The sequence below is a fragment of the Heloderma suspectum genome, chromosome 13 (genome assembly GCF_057233095.1).
Source record: "Heloderma suspectum isolate Gila_16-S chromosome 13, 16-S_ref, whole genome shotgun sequence".
In the NCBI taxonomy this organism is placed as follows: domain Eukaryota; kingdom Metazoa; phylum Chordata; class Lepidosauria; order Squamata; family Helodermatidae; genus Heloderma; species Heloderma suspectum.
Window position 1 is genome coordinate 30,066,214 of NC_139470.1, and position 25,171 is coordinate 30,091,384.

The 25,171-nt window shown below is 48.0% G+C and overlaps 1 long non-coding RNA gene across 1 annotated transcript; it reads right to left on the reverse strand.

Annotated features, from left to right (window-relative positions):
• Positions 1-259: 259 nt before the first annotated feature.
• On the reverse strand, positions 260-22,351 carry LOC146336280 (uncharacterized). The gene is made up of 3 exons (XR_014785664.1): positions 22,181-22,351; positions 10,162-10,284; positions 260-607 (listed from the first exon to the last, which is right to left on the reverse strand). It is a non-coding gene; the product is annotated as an uncharacterized LOC146336280 (long non-coding RNA).
• Between the last annotated feature and the right edge of the window lie 2,820 nt (positions 22,352-25,171).

The window sequence follows — 25,171 nt, forward strand, 5'->3', positions numbered from 1 at the left end:
GAGGATAATGTAAGCCGCCTTGGGCTCCTTGCAAGAGGAAAAAAGGCGGGATATAAATGCAATAAATAAATAAATAAATAAATAAACAAGAAGAGGTAAGGATCCTCCCACTTTTTGATTAAGCCTAGGTGTTGCTTCCATTCCGACAGCCGAGTAACTTGGGCCCCCAACATGTGCCACAAAGGCTACGAGGTGGTGCTAGGAGTGACTGGACCAGAAAGAAGAATCAATCATTATGCAAGGAGCTTACATGACAAAACCGTTAACACTTTCCTTTTTATTGCCCGTTGTGGCTGTCAGGGTGGTTGAAACCTTCAGGAATTATTTGCCTCAGCAGCCCAATAGTTATTAAAATGCCCATTACATTGTTTCCTGGAGAAGCAATCTTGTGCACACAGAGGGATGACGGGAGGCAATCGCCCCTCAATCGCACTTAAAGAAGCCGATTGCCAACGGAGAAATGCCATCTGACCAAGATTTCACGCAGCTCAAATCAGCCAACGGCTCTGAACTTGTTTTTAATACATCTTATTGCTCATTCTGTTGCTGTTATGACTCCGGGGGACATTGGTACTTCAGTAGGATTCACTGCTGGGTTGTATTTATCCTGCAAATAGAGAAGGCACACCTCATAAATTTGATGCACAAACAATATGGAAATTCTTCCCATAAACAATTAATCACAAACATGTTGGGCTGGCAAAAGGAGAGAGCAGCTCATGATCTTAGAAGCAAAGGACTCTTTTGGGCAAAGTCATGAAGGCAGGTGAGGGGGAACTGATTCAGGTGGCAGATTTGGGGGGCCACTAACAGTAAGAGGCAGTGCGGTATAGTGATTAGAGTGTTGGACTAGGGAGTGTTAGGCCTGCAGAGGCCCGGGCTCAAAACCCCACTCAGTCATGAAGCTCACTGGGTGACCTTGGGCCAGTCAACATCTCACTCGGCCTAAGCTGCCTCATAGGGATGTTATGCGAGATATAATGGGGGGGGGAGAACCGTGCCACCTTGAGCTCCTCGAAAGAAAGGTAGGATGGATGGATGGATGGATGGATGACAGTACAAAATAGATCGGATCTACAAGCACAATCCACCGAGAAGTTCTGCAGTGCTAATCCCACTGAAATACAACAGGAGCTGTACAAAACCAATAATAGCTTGAACCCTTCATTTTTATGGCTTCTCAGATGAGAAATGTCCAGTCTCAGTCCACATAGGCATGTTTAGCACTCGATTTATCAGCACTTCATTGATCAATGTGATGCCTTGCTTTTGTATGTGTGGACTGAATCCATTGGAACACATTAGGTGCTTATGAAAAGTATCAAAACCTGTGATGGTCCATTCAGCCATGCAAGGTCATCACTAGATGCTGCCATCATCAAGTGATAAAGATGCACATGTGATCCAACCAGCTGTCAACCAGGAACCTTCAAGCAGGACATGAATGCAACAGCACCCTCCCACCCATGTTCCCCAGCAACTGGTGTACACAGGCATATTGCCTCTGATCCTGGAGGTAGCATCCATCTATCAGGACTAGTAGCCATTGAAAGCCTTTTCCTCCATGAATTTGTCCAACCCCCTTTTAAAGCCATCCAAATTGGTGGCCATCACCACATGCTGTGGTAGCGAGTTCCATAGTTTAACTCTGCGCTGGGTGAAGAAGCCCTTCCTTTTATCTGTCCTGAATCTCACTGAAAGTCTGGGATCTGAAGTGACCTCTGGTGAGGGGAAAATTCTATCCATGGTTTGGTCTGATGATATGGGCTGATTCACACATGCAAAGCATCATTACATGCTACCATCACTGAGCAATGGACATGCATGTTTACACATGGCTAACGTAGTTACATATATTGCAAATGTTTTAGGCTGCAATCCTAAACACCCTTACTTTTTAATGCAGGAAAGGGTACCTCTGGCCTCTGGAGCCCCCTTCAACTCCCCCAGGTGGCAGGTTTAACAACAACATGAAACCGCTGGGAGAAGTTGTGCAGGATTTGGAGCATGGTGCCATCATATGTGCATGACAGCCAACTCTACATATTTCTCCCACATCAGATTCTAAGGATGCTCTTGAGGTTCTGATCTGGTGCTTGAGGTTGGCTTAACAAGGCAGAGATGATCTTGGATAACAGAATTGTTGTTCTGGGGATAGATGTTCAGGCCCTCTTGGACAGTGCAGCACTCCCCTAGAAGACACAGGTCACAGTCTGGGGAGAGACCTGGGACCCAGCTGTGAACCTGGATGTCTAGTTGATGGCTGTGACCAGGAGGGCTGTTGCCCAACCCACATGGGTGTGCCTGTGTGCCCATTCCTAGAGAAAACAGATCTAGCTGTGGTGACATATATTTTACTTACATCATTCACAGCTGGACTGTTGCAATGCACTCTCTGTATGGGGGGAGCCACTGAAAAGCAGCCAGAAACTTCAGCTCATCGAGAATATGATGGCCGGATTAGAGCTGGTTATTGTCTTTATTGCAAGAGCTCCACTGGCTTCTGATCCTTTTCTGGGCCCAGCTCAAAGAATCATAAATGCTGGAAGGGGCCTTGGAAGTCCAGCCCCCTCCTCAGCTACAACATTCTTGACAGATGACTGCCCAGCCTCTGCATAAAAACCTCCAGCAAAAGACAGCCCCCTGCCAGTTCCCAAGGATGTCTGCTCCTCTGCCGAGCATTTCCCTGCAACTTCCACCCATCGGTTCTGGTCCTGCCCTCTGGAGCAACAGAGAACAAGTCATCTTCTGCCTAACAGCCCTTCAGATATTTGAAGACGTGATCATGTCTCCCCTTAATTCCAGGCTAAGCATACCCTGACCTCTCAATTGTTCCTCACAGGACTTGGCTTCCAGACCTCTCACATTGCCAGTCACCTTCCTCTGGACACACACTGGTTTGTCAACATCCTTCTTACAATCTGTTACCCAGAACAGGGCAGAGTAGTCCAAATGTGACCCAACCACCATGGCATAAAGCCGAATTATTACTTCTCATGATCGGGACACCATGTTTCTGTTTATGCAGCCTAAGATTGCATTTGCTTTTTTAGCAGCTGCTTCACACTGCTAGTTCATATACAGCTCATGATCAGCTAAGACCTCCAGAGCAGGGGTCTCCAAACGTTTTTGATTGTGCACCCCTATCAGTAAAAAAAAAGTTGAGCATGCGCCCCCAATGTGTGTATATTTATTTATGTATAAATTGTATACATGTACGACTGTATTAATATATTACATACATTACAAAACATACACAAAAATATAAATTTTTAAAGGATGAGATTAAAATGAAATAAACATTATTTTAGATATATATACATATTATTTATTAATGTTACAAAACCCCTTTTTGTTCTCACTAAAAAAAGGTATTACGAATATAATATTTTTAGTGAGAGCAATGTGATTGAAGATGCTTCATTATTTTTGGAAATCTTGGTTTAACACTTTGTGATGCAGCGATTCGAAGGTCTGGTTCTAAATTCAGTTTATTTCGACACTTGGTTTTAATGGCTGCCATAGCTGCCGTAGCACGTTTTCTTCTCGGCTTCATTCTGCCAAAGGAGAGTGGGAAGGGTTCATCTCCTTCCCACTCGCTTTCAGCAGGATGGCAGCGATGCTGGCTTCCTCTGCCGTGCCTGGCAGAGACTGGTGCAGTTGCTCTAGGTGGCCATAGCGGAGGCAGGATAGGACTGGAGCCGAGAGAGAAATGCCACAGAGCTTCCCTCTCAGCTCCTGTCCCATCCTGCCACCGCCGCTGCCACCATCATTGCACACAATGGCAGCTCATCAAGGCAGCAGGAGGCTGCTCAATGATCAGGCAGCTCGTGCACCCCAATGAATCGTCTTGTCCCCCCCCCAGGTGCGCGCACCCCACTTTGGAGACCACTGCCCTAGATCACGATGGGAAACCTCTGGCCTATGGGCTAAATTTGAGGCCCCTCCTCAAAGCCCTTCCCCTCCCTGAAGCCCTGCCCCCTGAAGTCTAGTGGGGAGGGGAATGCCTGCTGTTATCTCTGATCCGTGATGGGCGATAACAGTGGGGATTCCCCTGCATGCCACTCCTCTTCCGATTAGCTTCAGCATTCCTCCTCCAGGACCCTGCCAGAAGAAGTGAGGCAGGTGGCTACCAGGAAGAGGGCCTTTTCTGCTGTGGCACCCCAATTGTGGAATGAGCTTCCCAGAGAGGTTCGCCTGGTGCCTACATTGTGCTCTTTTCAGCACCAGGTGAAGACCTTATTTTCCCAGGCATTTTAGTTTTTCAGTTTGTTTTTATCTGGTACTGTATATTAAATCTTTTGTTGATAGCTTCTGTTTAACTATTTTATTTCTATATTGCACTTTTAAACGTTTAAATTGTATTTTATCATCTGTATTTTATTGTTTCGTATTTAAAGGTTTTAACTGTTGTGAACTGCCTGGAGAGTTTTGGCTATTGGGCAGAATAAAAATGTAATCAATTAATCAATTAATAAATGAGGAGAGCGAGCAGCACACAGACAGTAGAATCTCCACTGTTACCTCTCATCATGGATCACAGATAAAAGTGGGGACTCATCTCCCTGCTAGCTTCAGCCTCCCTCCCCAATGGGAGGAGGTGCAGAGCATGAGGTGCTGGCTGGAGAACCGCTCCTCCAGTGAGCATCTCATTTGGGAAGGCTTCACTGGATGGGGCTTTCCCCAGCCAGGGAAACCTTTGCACAGCGAAGTCAGGTCCCCAGACAAAGCGCCCCACTGCTCCAGCTGGGGACCAATCTTATGTGTGTTTAGACAGAAAAAAGAAATACAATTCCCAGCATGCCCCTCCCCTGCCCCTCTAGGACTGATAGCTGTCCCTTAGGCTGGCTGGGGCATGCTGGGAGTTATAGAGCCTTTTTCTGTCTAAACATGCCTAGGATGGCGCCCTAAATGCAGGACTTGTCTCTTTTCACTATTACCTTGCTGGTTTCCACCCAGCATTCCATTCCAGACTGCCAAGATCCCAGATTCGTACCATCTGCAAATTTGATATGCACCCCCTGTACTCCTTTGTCCAAGTCAGATTGTAAGCGATGCCTTTTGCCCTCATAGTCTTAAAATGTTTATGACCAGGATACTTAAATAAATGTCTTCTCCCATACAAACCCGCTCACCACTTGGGATCTTCTTCAGAGGGTCTTCTCCACCCAACTTGCATTTTGCTGGGATGCAGGAGGGGGCCACTTCCCTTTGGCTGTGACTAGACATTGGGACTCCCTGCCAGGGGAAGCCCACCCCACCCCTCTTCTGAGGGCCTTCTCCTGCTATGCAAATGTATTTCTCTTCCAGAAGGCATCTGACCTGCTCGGTTGTGGTATTCCAGCTCCCTGATATCTTCATGTATCTGCTGCCTTTTCTTTTAGCATTGATTATTTTGTATGTTATCGTTGTTTTAATAGGCTGATTAGATTATAAACCACCTTTATAATGGGATACCAATAACAGCAATAACAACTATTACAATAAATATGCACCTTTTTCTCCTGTAGAGTCTGTACATGTAGGTCTTGAAAGACTAATATGTCTCACACCACAGCCCTCGCCATGTAAAGGCCGGGGTATTAATGCATGCGTTACAGTTGGCCTTCAAATTATTTTCATATCTAAGGATGAGCCATGGTACAACTCACCTGTATTTATTTATTCTGTTAAATCTGTAGCTTGCCCTTCTTCCAAAGAGCATTGAGATTAATTTTGGCTTCACAACAACCCTGCAAAGTTAGTTAGACTGAGAGATCAGTTTGCCCAAGGTCACTTGGTGAGCTTCAAGGCTGAGTTAGAACTGACTGTGGTCTCCCCATACATTTAAGCCCACCACTTTTTCTCACTGTTCCACAATGACTCTCAATTTCCTCTCTGCTTCACAGAATTCCAGAACATTTCGGTGGCCACCAAGACAAAGGCAAGAGTTTTCGAAACCAGGCTCAGGAATAAAAGGAACTCAGGTTTAAATTTCCCAGGGACAGTTTGCAGAAATAATGCTGACTCTTGAGAAACTGGTTCTCTGAGACTTATCTCAAAGGTAATCCATTGCTCAGACATTTTTACTCTCTAGTCTTCTTCTATCAGTAGCCCAGTGATTCCAGCCATCAGCAAAGAAGGAGCTCTCATCCCCACTAAAGTTTCTAACACTCACCTTTGCTCCCCAGGGTTGTTTTAGTTATGAGGCAGCACTCCAGGCCTTCCTCAAACTGACCCCTCGCTAGGAAAATGAACCTCATCCCAAACATCCCAAATATTGATACTGGCATGGCAGGAGAGGTCAGACAAAGTAGGTCAGAGAAGGAGACAGAATGGAGTCTGGTGGTTTGGGGATGTTTTCAAGATGAAGTTTGGTGTGCATGTCATGGGAACTTCGGCTATTAGGTGGCATAGAAATGTGATTAAAAAAAATATTTTTAAAATTTTTAAACCACCCTTCATCTTAGAAGGGATTCCCTTGTACACAACATTTTAAAAACAAAGCCAATATAAAAGCCATGCAATTGCAAATTAAGAGTCAAAAAGCACCCCTTTTCAACCAGCAAACCAGCAAACCAATGAAACAGAACAACAACATTAAATTATGAAGTTTAAAAAAAAATTAAAATGTTGATTTCTAAAAAAATGTTAAAATGGCTGAGCAAAAAGAAACATTTGTGCCATTTATATCTCCTTTGGGAGGGCATTCCAAAGTCTGGGCACCCCCACAGTGAAGGCCCTCACACCCCATTGTAAATAGTGTATTTCTCCCATGCATGGTACACCTGGCATGCATTTACTGGCTGTTGTTTTCCAGATCCCACTGGTTCCTTGATAGAACTCAGTGTTTCTGGTTGGGTATCATACCAGCTGGTTTTCTAGGGTATCCTAGGTGCCCTGGTCTCATGCGCGTGATCTAGTGGCTAATCGCAATCCACTATGCTAATCGATGACATCCCTCCACAATGCAATGTGCACATTCCACATTTCCTCTAATAAAGTAGGTTTGCTTTTTTTTTTTTTTTTAACCATATGTCGTGGGGGGGGGAAATACAGTGCAATTACACAGTTTTATGACGCACCTTTCGCAGTTTATCGCAAAGCTGGGCACATAAAAAAATGAATTGCATAAATTTTAAAGACATTTAATACACACACAGTTAAAATCATGCAACAACAGCAACTGAAAACAGGTGTGTGTTTAAAGAGAGATTTAAACCACCAACGTGAGATGCACACCGGAGATGTGGGGGGGGGGGGCAGGTACGTGTTCAACAAGAGAGGCTCCGATGCAAGCCTGCCATTAGCCCTCACACAAAGCAGGCACCTATGCCCAAGAATTACCTTGAAGAGAAAATAGTGGAGACATAAATGGAGGCCAGGAATCCCAGCTAGCTGAGCACAAATGTAAACTGATGCTTGTTTAGGGAGTCGCCATCTGTCCGTGCTCCCAGTTCTACTATTTTACAACGCTCCTCCCCTTCAAATAACACTGCGTGACGATGTAGGATCGTTCCCAAGGGACTTCTGGGAAATAAAAGTGGTGCTCCCTAGCCAGGGGCCACTGGAAGCTCCATCCCACTGTTAAAGTCCCCCTTTCACTCCTTGCCCCGAAATGCCCCCTCCTTTTTTTCCTTTCTGCCTGTGAATGAGGGTTTTTGGCTCATTGGCATAGCAGACATTTTTCATGCACCGTGTCCTTGGCACCACAAACTAACACAGGCTCCCCAGTAGCAAGGGTGGGAAGCATCTCTATCTGAGACCTGGGGGTGGGGGGAGGGGGCGCTAGGGGAGGTAAAGGGCCACCTGCTCCCATAGGAATGTGCCCATGTGTCAAGATCCTCCGCTGAAGCTTTGCTCTAGGTGCCCCACCTTCAGAGGTGAAACAGCTGGGTATTATGCCTAGGGAACTTTCAGCTCAAATTTTAGGAATGGGTGAAAGGGAGTCCGAAAGCATCTTGCAAAATTTCAGAGAAGCAAAGGTATTCATATTTCATGTATTCGTATTTCAGGTTGCCCATCCGACCACAAGCCTTCCTGGATTCCTCCAGGGGGCAAAGCTTGACCCCAAGCCCTGCCCCCTGGTGGAATCCCCACTGTTATCTCTGATCACAGATTGGTGATAATGGGGGGGGGCTCTCCCATGCAGCCCCTTCCCCATTGGGGAAGCTGTCACATGGGCAAAGTGTCCAGGTCTGAGCCAGCAGCTGGGGAGTGCTTCTCCACTCATAACCCTCCCATGTTTTCCCACTACTTCTTCTATCGTTTTCCTTTCCACAGAAAATCCATTAAGTAAGGAAAGAGGGAAAAGCTGCACAATGCTGCCATTTGCCAGCATTAGGAACCTTCTATCTGGAAGCACCCTGGAGTCACCATGAACCTCCATGCAGGAGGCAGGGTGATGGTGCTATGAAAGCCTCATCTGGAAGCACCCCACCCTGGCAAGGCAGAGCAGGGGCAGCCAGGACAGCAGGCGGGCGCCCTCTCCATGACACCCTCCATCCCTTCCCCCAGCCCAGTAAAGCCTGGGCAAGAAGCGCCGAGCCACTGAGCGAGCAAAAACCAGGCACACGCACAAGACAACTCAGCTAGCAACAGTCAGTGCCAGCCCAGTCGACTACAGGTGCTCGGGGTGAATCGGTTAGAGTGGGACACAGCATCGTGTGTGAAGTGAGCAAGTGACAGGAGGAGGAGGAGGAGGAGGAGGAGGAGGAGGAGGAGAGATGGTGACATTGGGAGAGAGAGAGAGAGAGAGAGAGAGAGAGAAGCTTTGCTGACAGACGCCTACCCATGGAGGTACATTGTAAGGTGCCGCACATTGTGGAAGAAACTGGTGCTGCTGGAATATAAATGGCCACTGGGTGGGTGGGTGTGGCCATCGGGCCCCCTGGGCTGTTGGGCCAGGGCTCCACCTTCTTTAGCCCTGTGATCAATCCAGCTACATCCCACTTTCCACCTGTCTGTCAGCTCTCTTTCTGCCTTCCTCCAGTCAGACTGCCAACCACTTTTTTAGCTGTTTCTCTGTCTTCTCTGCTGGTGAGATGGCTCCTTCTCCAAATTCTCATGGCTCTCATTCCAAAACCTAAAGAGTGAATCCCAGCTACCCAGAGGTCATCTCCTGGCATAAGCTCCCACCAAAAAAACACCCTTCTCTGAATATCCTGGACTATCCGCCGGCCAGCCATCAGGCCAACAGCCATAACAACAGGAACACAGGAGTCTCCCTGGATATTGAGTAAGAGCGCGGTCCAACGTAGTATTATCTATGCCAGCAGTGTAGTGGCCCTCAGCCACTCCTGGTGCAGCCTGAAAAGCTAGCAGCATCCCACCCGCTTCCCCCCACAGCCCAGCTGATCAGCTGGACTGTCATGAGGAAAGCTGTTGGGAGCTGGGGGCTCCAATGTCAGTGGGGTGATGAATCCGCTCTGGGTTTCAGTCAGAACCAGTCAGAACTCTAAAGGAGCTCTCCAAGGTGCTCACTTTGGACAGTGCCTTTAGGGTTCTGACTGGCTCTGACTGAAACTCGGAGCGGAATCATTGCCCCACTGACATCGGAGCCCCCAGCCCCCACTGGCACCGAGCTGAGGTTTAGAATTCCCCACCCCTGCATGCTGTGATATGGAGCGGGGGCCGGAGTGTGTATGTATGTGCGTGCGTGCGTGCAGATGTGCATGCATGTACATGTATGTCCCCAGTCCCCCGGTCGATACTGGATGAGGCCCTTGGGTCCGAAAAGGATGTGCACCCATTGTCTACACTGATCACCAGCAGCATTGCAGAGTTCCAGGCAGGAGTCTTCCCAGCGCTCCCTGGAGGTGCTGAAGACCAAAACAGGGACTGAGCTCAATTCTTAAACCCACTCAGCTGAGCATGATAAAGCAAGTGCAATGCTTGCAGACAAAACTTGCGACCGCCTTTCTTCTCTCCCTGCCCCAGCCCCAAAGCCACACAATTCCATGCCAGTAATGCTGCGCAGACACGGCAAACGCCCCAGGGGTGCCGCTCCCCGTGCGTTCCCTTTGCCAGACAGCCTTGTGCTAGGCAGTAGCCATGGCTTCACTCACATCTGCTGCCTTCTTGCAAGCCAGAGTGTCTATGAGGCTCTCCTGGTCCAGACGAGCTGCCTTCTGCTGTATCCTCCATCCCCAACTATGGCATCTGCCCCAGGCACTTCCTCACCTGGGACTCTCCAGATCAGTGTTCCAGCAGAGTCGCCTCGGGCCCTTAAGCTGGAGGACTCTCTTGGGCAATCAGCCCACACAGTTAGCCTGAGGCCTGGTTCCCGTCCGAGGGCTCTCCGTCCTGCACAGAGATTACCAACAAACCAGAAAAGAAAAAGGGCCAGCTGTTGATTCTGATTGTTATACTGCTGGGACAGTTGTCAGGTCTGGGGGCGGGGGGTAAAGAAAGCTGGAATGCTTTGAGTAAAAAAGCTGTGGAAATTGTTATGGTTGCTTCCAGCTGGTGAGCTCAGCCTCAGTTAGTGTGTCTTTTGGCTTTGTTCCGCCTTGCATTCCACTCCTCCTGAATGCCAGTTTCCCTAAGAGAATTTTTAGGCAGGGCCAGCAGGAAGGGTCGGCATGATGAGGCACTTGCTGTGGGCCCACACTCCAACAAGGAGCCTGCTGAGAAGAGCTCCTCCTCTCCACCATGGCAACGTGCTTCAACCTGCTTGTTCGCCTGCCTCTCGCTCTGGCCCAGGCAGTGGGGGGGGGGGGGCAAGCAGGAGATGCCATGGCCGACTTGCTCACTGGCTCTCTGCCTGCCAAGCAAGCAAGCAGTACCAAAGGTGAGGAAAAAGAGGAGGGGGGAGCTGGCAACAACAGTGAGAAAACAGATTCACTAAGGGAAGGGGGCCGTTAAGAATGTCGTGACCAAGGGCCCCCCAAAACCTGGAGGCAGCACTCCAGAATGTGAGGATGCGCAAGAGTTTGCCTTATCCATTTGCATCTTTCCCCACCTGTCATGTGATTTTACTGATGCACACATGGACCATGGGAAACTTCCACACAAAAGAATCTTGATTCAACCACATGCACGATCATGTCACGATTCCTTCCACTTTCTTTCATTTAGCTGCGTTTGGTCATTGCGCAGAAGTGCACATGGGCATTGATAAAATTCTGCCCCCCTCACAGAAAAGCCCATCTTGTTGCAGTCATGTCTACAATCACATCAAGATGGCATTTTTGCAGCACTTTATCCATGTGCACATCAGTAACGTAGGGGGAGGGGGAGACATGAAGGCAACAACAAATGCGCTGTGCAAAATTTGGAAATGTAAAGAAATGGAACAATGAGGAATTCCAAATGCATTGGTTCAGCTTTGGAAACAAGACCAAGCGCTCCATCACATGGGGGCTGAAATCCACAACAATCCCAGTGCTTCCCTCATCCGGTTTCATTGAGGGATTGGGTCGTGCTCCTTTATCCATGTTCCATGTTTCACCTTTTCACAGGGGGTGGGAAGCCACTCGGAAAGACTGCTCCTTTTCCACAATGATTCATTGCACATGCTGGGGCCATAGCAAAAATCCCTCCCTGGTTCCACCCCTCTGACATTACTGGTGGTTGGCTTGTGTGTGACATGCAGAGAGTTCCCCCCCTTCCCCCTCACACTGATTTTCCGGGGGGGGGGGGGGATTGATTCCTTTCATGTGCTCAAGATCTCTGCTATTTACTCGCCGCTCGCCTCCCCACTCAAGCCTTCACTGGCTTCTTGAAAGCTTGAGCGGAGACAGGAGTCGCCCTCCAACCCTCCCGCCTTTGCAAGGAAGGGAGAGAGTGCAGTTGGCCGGTGACTCCTCCCTCCACCACATGCCTGTCAAATCTGCTCGGTCTCCTTCCATGCAAGGAACCCTCCCTCCTGTTCTTCCTTCCTTGCCAAGAGGATCCCCGCTCAGGATCTCCCGGGTTCAATACGCCCTGCAGCCCATCCTCAATGCCTTCGTCATCCTGATCACACCCCCAACAACCAAAAACAAACACCCACAGCCAACCAAACACATTGGTCTCTTCTTCCACTATTGGAGAATTTCATGGCGCTCCTGTTCCGTGTGCTGGAAAAAATACCACATTTTTTTGCATTTGGAGAAAACACAGGATAGGCTGGGGGAGATGGTGGGAGATGCCCTGGCGGCTCACGATGTCAAACTTCCTTGAGTGAGCCATCTCAATAGCAGGATAAAAACTCCATGTGATGAAGCTCCATCTAACTGGGGAAGCCAGAATCCAGAGAGAAATTCCAAGGGGAGAATTTCAGAAGCATCCATCTTAGATTCAAGGCACCTGCAGTGAGAGGAACTGTGCTTGTGTCCTTTGCCGCTGCCCCCCACCCCCCAGGTTCTGTTGAGCCAAGGGAGGCAGGACAGGTGTTAGCGTGGCAGTGCAATGTGGTGACTTGGTGGCACCAGTGAAAATTGCTCTTCCACAGAACGGCCTTAAGGTGAACTGTGCCTTAAGAGCACCCACAGAAGCCCTCCTTCAAGTGCCCCCTGGCTCCTTCTGAGGCTCGGAGGGTGGGAACAAGGGAGAAGCCTTTTTTCAGTGGTGGCTGCCCAGCTCTGAAATGCTCTCCCAAGAGGACCCTGCCTGGTGCCCACACTGCCATCTTTGGGGCAGCCATCTAGGACTTCACAGTTCTCCCAGCCTTATAAAGTATTTTAGTATTTTGAGTGTTTAAAATCTGTTATTTTAGTCTCTGCAGTGTGGTTTTAATGTTTATACCTGATGGTCATTTGGGTTGTTTTTTTTGTATTTCTATTATATCCTGTGCTGTGCTAGCATGTTGAAAAGTTTTATACTGAGATTTATTGGGATTTTATTCACATTTTGTGTCAGTATTATGTTTGCAGTTGTACAATGCCTAGAGAAAATTGCCCCCATCTGTTTTCTCCCCCCAGCTCCTTTCCGCCTTCCAACTCCCAGTACAGTAGTTTGGGCGGTGGGCAGTTTTGCTGGTGCAGAGGAGAGCAGCTAGTCTGGCTGGTGCAATCGCAAGCCTCTGGGGCACATTGGTGTGCATGTTCGGGATCCCAGGCATAGGGAATTAGGAAAATAACCCAACGGAGGCTGGATACTACTTTCCTTTTTCTGTAGTGGGGTTCCTACCTCATGGTAACATTCCTTGGCAAGATAGTTTACATTTCTAATTAAAAAGCTAGATGAAGATACTTTGTTAAAAGCTCAAAGTGTTTTACAGATTGAAACCAGGGCTTTGTTGAATGCGCAACCAGACACAAAACATGGGAAAGGAAAGGTTCCTCTTGTGCAAGCACCGAGTCATTACTGACCCCTAGAGGGACGCCGTTTTTCCTCAGCGTTTTCCTAGCAGACTGTATAGTGGGGTGGTTTGCCATTGCTTTCCCCAGTCCTAACTACCTTTCCCCCAGCAAGCTGGGTACTCATTTTACCGACCTCGGAAGGATGGAGGGCTGAGTCGACCTGAGCCGACTACCAGAAAACCAGCTTCCGCTGGGATCGAACTCAGGTCATGGGGAGAGTTTCGGTTGGATTACTGCCGCCTATCACTCTGTGCCAAGGTGAGTGGCAAGAATATACAGAAGATCTGTATAGGAAGGATAATAATACCGGGGATAGATTTGACGGTGTGGTCAGTGAGCTAGAGCCAGACATCCTGAATGGTGAGGTTGAATGGGCCTTAAGAAGCATTGCTAATAACAAGGCAGCAGGAGATGACGGTATCCCAGCTGAACTGTTTAAAATCTTGCAAGATGATGCTGTCAAGGTGATGCATGCTATATGCCAGCAAATTTGGAAAACACAAGAAGGGCCAACAGATTGGAAAAAATCAACTTATATCCCCATACCAAAAAAGGGAAGCACCAAAGAAAGATCAAACTATCGAACAGTGGCACTTATTTCACATGCCAGTAAGGTAATGCTCAAGATCTTGCAAGGTAGACTCCAGCAATTCATGGAATGAGAATTGCCAGATGTACAAGCTGGGTTTAGAAACGGCAGAGGAACTAGAGACCAAATTGCCAATAACGGCTGGATAATGGAGAAAGCCAGGGAGTTTCAGAAAAACATCTATTTCTGTTTTATTGACTATTCTAAAGCCTTTGACTGCGTGGATCATAACAAATTGTGGCAAGTTCTGGGTGGTATGGGGATACCAAGTCATCTCGTCTGCCTCCTGCGGAATCTGTATAACGACCAAGTAGCAATGGTAAGAACAGACCATGGAACAACGGACTGGTTTAAGATTGGGAAAGGAATACAGCAGAGTTGTATACTCTCACCCTACCTATTCAACCTGTACACAGAACACATCATGCAACGTGCTGGGCTTGATGAAGCCAAGGCTGCAGTTAAAATCGCCGGGAGAAACATTAACAATCTCAGACATGCAGGTGATACCACTTTGATGGCTGAAAGCGAGGAGGAGCTGAGGAACCTCATGACGAAGGTGAAAGAAGAAAGTGCAAAAGCTGGGTTGCAGTTCAACCTCAAAAAAACCAAGATTATGGCAACCAGCTTGATTGATAACAGGCAAATCGAGGGAGAAAACGTGGAGGCAGTGACAGACTTTGTCTTTCTAGGTGCAAAGATTACTGCAGACGCTGACTGCAGCCAGGAAATCAGAAGAAGTTTACTTCTTGGGAGGACAGCAATAAGAAATCTTGATAAAATAGTTAAGAGCAGAGACAACACACTGACAACAAAGGTCCGCATAGTTCAAGCAATGGTCTTCCCCATAGTAACCTATGGCTGCGAGAGCCGGACCATATGGAAGGCTGAGCGAAGGAAGATAGGTGCTTTTGAGCTGTGGTGCTGGAGGAAAATTCTGAAAGTGCCTTGGACTGCAAGAAGATCAAACCAGTCCATACTCCAGGAAATAAAGCCAGACTGCTCACTTGAGGGAATGATATTAAAGGCAAAACTGAAGTACTTTGGCCACATAATGAGAAGACAGGATACTCTGGAGAAGATGCTGATGCTAGGGAAAGTGGAAGGCAAAAGGAAGATGGGCCAACCAAGGGCAAGATGGATGGATGATATTCTGGAGGTGACAGACTCGACCTTGGGGGAGCTGGGGGTGGCGACGGCCGACAGGAAGCTCTGGCGTGGGCTGGTCCATGAGGTCACGAAGAGTCGGAAGCAACTGACCAAATAAACAACAACAACAATCACTCTGCGCCACGCAAGGCTCTACAAAACATGCATCACAGGCAAAAATGTGCAGTTCCAAAAGAACAGAAGTGCAGTGCAAAATCCATTTAGTGCAGAAATTGTATTATGTTTGGTGATATAAAAGATGACTGATAGCAATATGAAAAGTAATGTGTGTAGTCCAGACTCCTCTAGAACCCCAGACTCTGATCAAGCATTCTCATTTCTCCTCCCCATGCCAAAGTCACTCCCTGCAAATTCCACTGCTTCTCTCCACTGAGTGTTCATCAGTGTTTCAAGATGAAAGAAATCATCCCAAAACATGGGGTCCCCATTCCTGACAAGTTATGTGAAGTTGTCAGTGTCATGAGTAGAGCTGTGAAGACGTAGGGGAATAGGAAAATGTGGGGGGGGGGGGCAGGGCAGGGGGAAGTTCTTATTTTCAAATGTTCCAAAGATCCTTGGAGGAAAAATGTGTTGTTTAATTTTCTGGGTTTTTCCCCATTTTTTTCTGGAGGTTTCTTTAGGCCTTCATTTCTCTAGTCATGATAAGGACAGTGATGCCAGAAAATATCCAGTATAACATTCCTAAGACTGGTATACTGTGCTTCTGCATCCGTTTTTTTTTTTTTTCTCTTGTTCTTGGTTTTTACATATACAGTCAGGGCCAGAAATATTGGAACAAGGATAACTGTTTTGGCAGTTGGGCTCTGCACACCACCACATTGAAGTTGAAAGGAAACACACCCAGATGGGAGCGAATTCAGGACTTTCAGCTGTAATTCAAGGGGTTTGACAAAAGTGGGGCACTAACCATTCAGGAAGGACAGCCAGTGGCATGCACACACACCCATCATTGGTGGCTCATAAGTAATGGAACAAACCAACATCATTTCAAACTTAAGGATTGGCTTTAATACCTGGATGAAAATCCTTTCCAGTCAATGACTGCCTGCAGTCTGGAACCCATGGACATGACCACATGCTGAGTTTCCTCCCTGGAGATGCTTTGCCAGGCCTTTACTGCAGCTGCCTTCAGCTGCTGCTTGTTTGTGGGTCTTTCTGCCTTCAGTCTTGTCTTCAGTAAGTGAGAAGCATGCGCTATTGGGTTGAGATCAGGTGACGGACTTGGCCATTGAAGAACATCCCACTTCTTTGCCTTCAGAAACTCTTGGGTAGCTTTTGCTGCATGTTTTGGGTCATTATCCATCTGCAATATGAAGTGGCGTCCTATCAGTTTGGCAGCATTTGGCTGAATCTGAGCAGAAAGTATAGCCCTATACACCTCAGAATTCATCCTGCTGCTTTGATCAGCAGTCAGGTCATCAATAAACTCCAGTGACCCGGTTCCATTGGCAGCCATACATGCCCATGCCATAACACTGCCTCCACCATGTTTGACAGATGATGTGGCATGCTTTGGATCATGAGCTGTTCCTTTCCTTCTCCATGCTGTTCTCTTCCCATCATTCTGGTACAAGTTAATCTTGGTTTCATCAGTCCAAAGAATCTTATTCCAGAACTGGGCAGGCTTTTTTAGGTGTTTGCTGGCAAAGGCTAATCTGGCCTTTCTGTTCTTGAGCGATACCAGTGGTTTGCACCTTGTTGTGAAGCCTCTGTATTTACATTCATAAAGCCGTCTCTTGACTGTAGATGTTGACAATGACATGCCTACCTCCGCAAGAGCGTTCTTGACCTGGCTAGATGTTGTGAAAGGGTTCCTCTTCACCATGAGCAGAATTCTGCGGTCATCCATTTTAGTTGTCTTCCATGGTCTTCCAGGCCTTTTGCTGTTGCTCAGCTTGCCAGGTAATGCCTGCTTTTTCAGATGTTCCAAACTGTTGTGTTGGCCACTCCCACTGTTTCTGCTATCTCTCTGATGGGTTTATGTTGTTTCCTCAGCCTCAGGATGGCCTCCTTCACTCGCATGGACACCTCTTTGGACCTCATGTTGGGGGTTCCAGTGAACAGCTACCAAATGCAAATGTGACACTCAGAACCACCTCCAGGCCTTTTATCTGCTTGCTTGGTCAAGGGGCATCCAGGAAACAGGCCACACCTGGCCACGCAGCTGCTTGTCAGCCATTCGTTCCATTACTTATGAGCCACCAACGATGGGTGTGTGTGTATGCCACTGGCTGTCCTTCCTGAATGGTTAGTGCCCCACTTTTGCCAAACCTCTTGAATTACAGCTGAATGTCCTGACTTCGCTCCCATCTGGGTGTGTTTCCTTTCAACTTCAGTGTGGTGGTGTACAGAGGCCAACTGCCAAAACAGTTATCTTTGTTCCGATATTTCTGGCCCTGACTGTATATCCTTCACACCAAAAAAAGTTTTATTGAAGTTCATGACACCTCTTCTGTGAAACTTGGATATAACATTCTTCCGCATTAGAGCTGTCGAATTCCCAGGTCTGAGGATGTTCTGCCTTTAGAAGTGTAGGCTTCTATATTTAACTCTAAGCAACAAAGCATGTGCAGGAAAATGCACTGGTGCGTTGTAGCAGTGCACGCTGTGTGCACAAATTACATTCACATACACAACTGCGCAGTGCCAAGTTTTCCTTTTTAAAATGCCCTGCATGGCCCTGTGCAGTCAGACACCAACACCACTGAGTTCAATGGTGTTTACTCCCGTGGACCTATGAAAAAGACTACAGTCATGCTCCATAAACCTCTGCATTTCAGAATTTACCACTGCTCCTTTGCCCTCATGTCCTGCTTGTGGGCTTCCCGGAAGCATCTGCTCACTCACTGTGGGAAAGAGGATGCTGGATGAGACGAACCCCACCTTGCTTGTTTTGGACTACAGCTTCCATCATCCCCAGCCATCATGGCCAGTCATCAGGGGTGATGGGGTTGTAGTCCAAAACATCTGGAAGGTGCTGGCTTGCCAACCCCTGCAGTAGACAGTCTGAAACCACTGCAACAAGCCACCCATCTTCTTCTAACCATTGCTCTGACTGCTCCTGACAGGACGGGTGCTGGTCTGTCTTTCCAATGCCTTCTGTCCATTTCATCATGTATAATTCCCCTTTGGTCCTGCCTAATTGTCAATACACATATGACCCCACCTGACTGTTTGCCATTATTTCCGTCCTGCCAGGAGAAATTCAAACTTTGCCTTTAAAGGGAAAATATTTACATTTTCCCCCCACAGAGCTGCTTGTTACTAATATAACTCTATTATGAGTTGCTGACAGGTCCATCTGTCACAACTAGCAGACAAAGACTCTGCAAAAAATGAGAGCTTAAAAAACATAACAATAATAAAGCTGGAAATAAACCACAAACCTTTAACCGTGAATAGATTCAAAACAACCCAACTTCTTCCTAGGCTGGCCTTACCATTAGGGTAAACCCAGAGAGCTGCTAGGGTGGCCATATCTCCTATTTTACAGAGGAGAATCCTCTATTTGAAGACATCTTCTCTTTGATGCCCTGTCCACTCCAAGTCCTGTTTAAAGATAAAGAACCAGAAGGTTGGATGAATCAGTCCATTTCGGTTTCTCTCAGCTTCTCATTTTCCCAACTTTAAATTCAGTTCATCCGGAATCTTGTGGGAGGTGGAGTTTGCATGAACGTTTATGTGCATTTTTGCACATTTCCCATAATGCATTTTTGTATGTGATTGTGCCTTTATTTGCAATGTTATTTCCCCTTTGAACTGCACCCAGAAATGAACAGCCAGCCAGTGCAACTGCTGCAACACAGTGGCATGCCCTTGCTGGAGGAATCCTGCTCTAAGGAGGAGCTAAAGCTTCCAGAGATGGCCAAAACCAAGGAGCCACGCATGGCAGGAGACCTGGAGGAACCTGGACACTCAGGGGAGATGACCATGGTTCAGTCTTCACAGGAGGAGGAGAGTTCCACCTCTGAGGCCAAGGCTAGGCGACTACCTAGCGCCCAAGAGTTGCCTCAAAAGGCAGACTAGGAGGCCTCATTTAAAGAAAGTGCCTGAATAGAAAGAAGGACTCCTCTGTAGCAAGGCTTGTAATGAACTCCAGCTGAGCCTTGGGTGGGGCTCAGGAAGCTCTGGCAATATAAGCCTGCAATATCAGTCTAGCTATTGCTGAAAACAGCATCTTCTACCAATTCCAGTGCTTTGTGCTTCTGGCCATGTGCTGTGATTGAGTCTTTGTGCTACTAACCCCGAACTCTTGCTTGACTCTGCTGGGACAGCATATTGTATTTGTTAGCTTATCTGTGTTTGGACCTTGGCTGATCTTCCCTCTTGCCTAGTAAAATGGTGCCTTTGACCATTGCCTGTATCATAGAGTAGTAGGGTTGGAAGGGGCCTACAAGGCCATCGAGTCCAACCCCTGCTCAATGCAGGAATCCAAGTCAGAGCATCCCTGGCAGATGGCTGTCCAGCCTCGTCTTGAACACATCCGGTGTGGGAGAGCCCACCACCTCCCTAGGTAAGTGGTTCCATTGTCGTATTGCTCTAACAGTCAGGAAGTTTTTCCTGATGTTCAGCCGGAATCTGGCTTCCTGTCACTTGAGCCCATTATTCCGTGTCCTGCACTCTGGGATGATTGAGAAGAGATCCTGGCCCTCCTCTCTGTGACAACCTTTCAAGGACTTGAAGAGCGCTATCCTATCTCCCCTCAGTCTTCTCTTCTCAAGGCTAAACCTGCGCAATTCTTTCAGTCTCTCTTCATAGGGCTTTGTTTCCAGTCCCCTGACCATCTTTGTTGCCCTCCTCTGAACCCTCTCCACTTTGTCTGCAAATGCAAAATAGCATTTGCCTTTTTTGCAGCCACATCACATTGTTGGCTCATATTCAGCTTGTGATTGACAACAATTCCAAGATCCTTCTCGCTTGTAGTGTGGTTGAGCCACGTATCCCCCATCTTGTAACTGTGCATTTGGTTTCTTTTTTCTAGGTGCAGAACTTGGCATTTATCCCTATTAAATGTCATTCTGTTGTTTTCTGACCAGCGCTCCAGTCTATCCAGATCATTTTGAATTTTGTTTCTGTCTTCCAAAGTATTAGCTATCCCGCCCCATTTTGTGTCATCTGCAAATGTGATCAGCATTCCCTGCACCTCCTCCTCCAAGTCATTAATAAAAATGTTGAAGAGCCCGGGGCCCAGGACTGAGCCCTGCAGTACCCCACTTGTTCCCTCTCCCCAGTTTAAGAAGATCCCATTGATAAGCACTCTTTGAGTCCAATTCGGTAGCCAACTGTGGATCCAGTGGATCGCTGTTTCATCTAGCCCACTTTGAGCTAGTTTGCTCATCAGGATATCATGGGGCACTTTGTCGAAAGCTTTGCTGAAGTCGAGGTATATGATGTCTACAGCATTCCCACAGTCCACAAGGGAGGTGACTTGATCAAAAAATGAGATCAGATTCGTCTGGCAGGACTTGTTTTTGACAAATCCATGTTGGCTTCGAGTAATCACTGCATTGTTTTCAAGGTGCTAACAGATGGATTGCTTTATCATCTGCTCCAGAATTTTCCCAGGGATTGATGTCAGACTGGCTGGTCTGTAGTTCCCAGGTTCCTCCTTTTTACCCTTTTTGAAGATAGGGACAACATTAGCCCTCCTCCAGTCATCTGGCACTTCACCCGTCCTCCATGATTTCTCAAAGAGAATAGACAGCGGTTCTGAGAGTTCTTCTGCCAGTTCCTTTATTACTCTAGGATGCAGTTCATCTGGCCCTGGAGATTTGAACTCATTCAAAGTCATTAGGTGTTCCTTGACCATATGCCTATCGATCTCAAGCTGCAATCCTGCCCCTTCAGCCTGCACTTCGCCTTTGCCAGGGGGGTCATAGACCCTCTTTTGGGAGAAGACTGAGCCAAAGTAGGAATTGAGCACCTCTGCCTTTTCTCTGTCATCTGTTATCATTTTGCCATCCTTATTTAATAGCTGAACCACCATTTCTTTCCTCTGCCTTTTACTATGCACGTAGCTGAAGAAAGCCTTTCTGCTGTTTTTAGCCTCCCTCGCTAACCTCAGCTCATTCTCAGCTTTAGCCTTCCTGACGCCATCCCTGCAATTCTGTGCTACCTGGAATTTTCTGGAGGGGCCATGTTTTGCAGAATTTGTCTCCCAACAAATATTGGGGAAATTGAAGTCCCCCATTACTACTACATCATGCTTCCTTAAAACATTGGCTATTTGCTTTTCAAAAGTTTCATCCTCATCTTCTCCTTGGTTGGGTGGCCGATAGTAGACTCCGACCACCAGGTTCCATTTATTCTTTGCTCCATTTATTTTGATCTGGATGCTCTCAATGGGGCTACCAAGCTCCTCCTCCTGTATTTCTGTGCAGAGATGTGTATTTTTCACATACAGTGCAACCCCATCTCCCTTTCTGTTCCTCCTGTTCTTTTTGAACAAGTTATATCTTTCAATTGCTGTATTCCAGTCATGAGAGTCGTCCCACGAAGTCTCAGTTACACCTATCAAGTCATAATTTCCCTCTTGTATTAAGAGTTCTAGTTCATTCTGTTTGTTTCCCATACTCTGGGCATTAGTATAGAGACATCGAAGACCATGTGCTTCATAGTCTGGCTTTCTTCCTACATGTGTCTGAAGACTATTATTGGGCGCTATCAGAGCTGTTCTCTCCGTTGCAGTGCATGAGCCTACGTCCATTGTTACCCCCAACTTTACATCTCCCTTCCCCGTAAGATTCAGTTTAAAGCCCTCCTGATGAAATTCTTCATGCTGTGGCCAAACATATTCTCTCCATCCTTTGTGAGGTGCAACCCGTCCCTTGCCAACAGCCCATCTTCCAGGAAGTATAGCCCGTGGTCCCAGAATCCAAATCTCTCTCGTCGGCACCACCTTTGTAGCCAGTTATTCACCCGGAGTATTTTTCGTTCCCTTTCTATCCCTTTTCTAACTACTGGAAGGATGGATGAGAAAACTATGTGGGCCCCTTCCCAAAGCTTCAAAGTCTGATGTGATCTCTTCATAGCTCCACTTGGCAGTATCATTTGTTCCCACATGGATGAGAAGAAAGGGATACCTGTCAGTGGGCTTTATGAGTGCAGGCAACCTTTTAGTCACGTCTCTAATCCATCCTCCCGGGAGACAACATACCTGGCGAGTCCACGGGTCTTCGCGACATACTTGGGCCTCAATCCCATGCAGCAAGAGTCTCCCACTACTACCACTCTTCTCTTCTTGTTGTTGTAGGCCTGGGTTTCATCGCCTCTGTTTGACTGACCTTCAGCCTCTTACTCACCCTCATGTAGGTTCCCCTGTGATTCTTCCTCTGCAGGCTGTCCTCCAGTCTCATCCGCAAGTACCTGAAATCAGTTCCACAGCTCCACTGCTTCCACAGGTGCAGAGTGCCATCTAGTTCTTCTTCTCCTAACTGTCACCCTTTTCCAAGGAGTATCCTCTACTCCATTTTTCTTCACCTCAGCATTTCCCACTGCCTCACCTTGCTGTTGCTCTTCAAGCTTCTGGTCTTCCCTTTGCTGCTGTAGTTCCCCCATTCTGTCCAAGAACTCTTTGTGTTCTCTTATTCCCCGGAGGGTCGACAGTCGCCGCTCCAGTCCACTTACTTTTTCCTCCAGCAGCGTGATCAGCTTGCACTTGTTGCAGGTGCTGGCCACGTTGTTCTCAGGCAAGAAAACAAACATGGCACACACCTTGCAGGTCCCCACCACTGGAGAGTCTTGTCCTTCCATAGCCCCGTTTCCCTTTTTGTGTCTGGCTTTGTGATTGTTCTAGACTAGCCTGTGCCTGCTCCTCTGCTCAGTAGAGGTTAAAAGCAGCGTCCCACTGGTGTGGAAGTGTGTTGACCTGCTTTTGGATTGCCCCTTAGTTTAACCTAATGCTGAGTCTGATCCAGCCATGGCAGGATGCATAGTGGCCTCCATTTCTAAAAGCCAGCCCCTGCTATAGGGATGTACGAAAGTTCCGCCACGGATCTCGGGGAGGCTGAATGCCAGTGCATTCAGCCCCCCGAAATCGGTGGCAGAACGGCCCCCTGCCCCCCGCCCCCCCGGGACGGGACTTACCTTAGGCGGATCTTCCTGGCGGCGGCTCCGGCGGCGGTGCGGCGGCGGCGGCAGCAGCGGCCAGTCTTCCGACCGGCTGCCGCCACCGCCATTTCCAGGTAAAAAAAAACAAAAAACAAAAAAAGTGATAGGCTACGTAAATCTTTACGTAGCCTATCACGGCTGATTAAAAACAAAAACAAAAAAATGCGCGTACGCAAATGGCGGCGCTATTTGCGTTCCCTTTATTTTCGTCGTCTTAGTCTACATAAATGTTTACGTAGACTAAGACGTGCCAAAATAAGGAACACAAATTTGCATACACGCGTTTTTAGTGTTTTTTTTTTAATCAGCCGTGATAGGCTACGTAAACATTTACATAGCCTATCACGGCTGACTGCATTTGCATCCCTGCTAGCCAGCGGCCGGATGTCCGGCTGCTGGCGGAGCCGGCCGGCGGCTCTGCAGAATCCCTGCAGAGCAGAGCCAGCCGGCCAGGATTCCAGGGGGGAGGAACGGAGCGCCTTCCCCCCCAGCCAGGATTCCTGGGGGAGGGATGGAACGCCTCCCCCGCAGCATCAGCATAATCCGCGAATAGGTAAGTACCTTTCGTACATCCCTGATAGGGATGTCAGAGAATTCCGCTACAGATCTCGGTGAGGCCAAACGCCAGTGCATTCGGCCCCCCGAAATCTGTCACGGAACGAAGACCCCGCCCCCCCAACCCATGAAAGGCGTGCAGGACGAAGTCCCCACCGCCCCCAACCCACAAAAGGTGTGTGAAATGGAGCACTTACCTGCTCCCGTTCGCGCTGCTTTGTGAATGGCAGCCGTCCTGCGGCCGCCATTCACTTCCTCCTCTTCATAGCCGTGATAGGCTACATAAGTATTTACGTAGCCTATCATGGTGGGGGAGGGGGAAACCCAGCATATGCAAATGGCAGCGGCTACCGCCATTTGCGTACGCTGGGTTTTTTCCCCCTGCCGTGATAGGCTACGTAAATATTTACGTAGCCTATCATGGCTCAATACAGGGACACAAATGGCAGCGGCTACGACAGCCGCCATTTGTGTCCCTGCAGGGCTGCCCAGCGGCTGGATGTCTGGCTGCGGGGGACCGGAGCCGGCTGGCAGCTCTGTGGCTTGGCCGCGGAGTGGAGCCTGCCGGGCAGGATTCCAGGGGGGAGGACCAGATCACCTCCCCCCCCGTCGAGGATTCCGGGGGGAGGGATGGAGCGCCTCCCCCCCACCGCGGACTGCCCGGCATGGAGCCAGGTAGGTGTTTCGTACATCCCTAGCCCCTGACAGCAGTTTGGCTGCTGCATTCTGCACTAACCACAGTTTCTGGATGGTCTTCAGAGGCAACCCCATGAAGAGCATGTAACAGTAATTCAGTCTGATGTAACCAAGGCATGCGTGACAATGGCCAGCTCTGTTTTCCCCAGAAATGGGTGCAGTTGGTGCACCAGCCAACTGGTCCACACAGGCATGTACACCTCTTGAGCACCATCCCCTTGATTAGAAGTACCAGACTGTGTGAACTGACTCCAATGAGGAGTATTGTGTCTGAGCTAATAGCAAAGTTTACCCATGCAAACCATCCCTTGGTGCTTCAATCATCAAGTTACAAATATGCATGCTGCAGGGCAAAGCAGCCCTGCATGGCTAGCAGCTAAATCCATTGGAAAACACTGTTTTTGAGGTGGCATTCAAGCTCTATCTGTGATGATGACTATATTTATATCCTGCCTTTTTTCCTCTTGCAAGCAACCCAAGATCTATGTATGGCGTTGGTGCTCTGCACCATTCACGTGCACAAGCCTTCAAGTGATGAAAATGCACATATCTGAGCGAGATCAGACTAAAATAATGGATGATAAGGTTTGGAACAGCCCCATAGGTCCCTTGGCAAAGTGGCCTGAGGGATCATCAGGCCATGCAAGAGGGCATATGCCCACTGGCGCTATCGATCCATTTTTTCTTTAGTATTCATTGCCTGTCCAATGTCTTCATCACCACAAGGCACTGCAGAGAATAAAACTGCAAACAATTAAAAGTTTCCCATACACAATAAGAAAGCAGA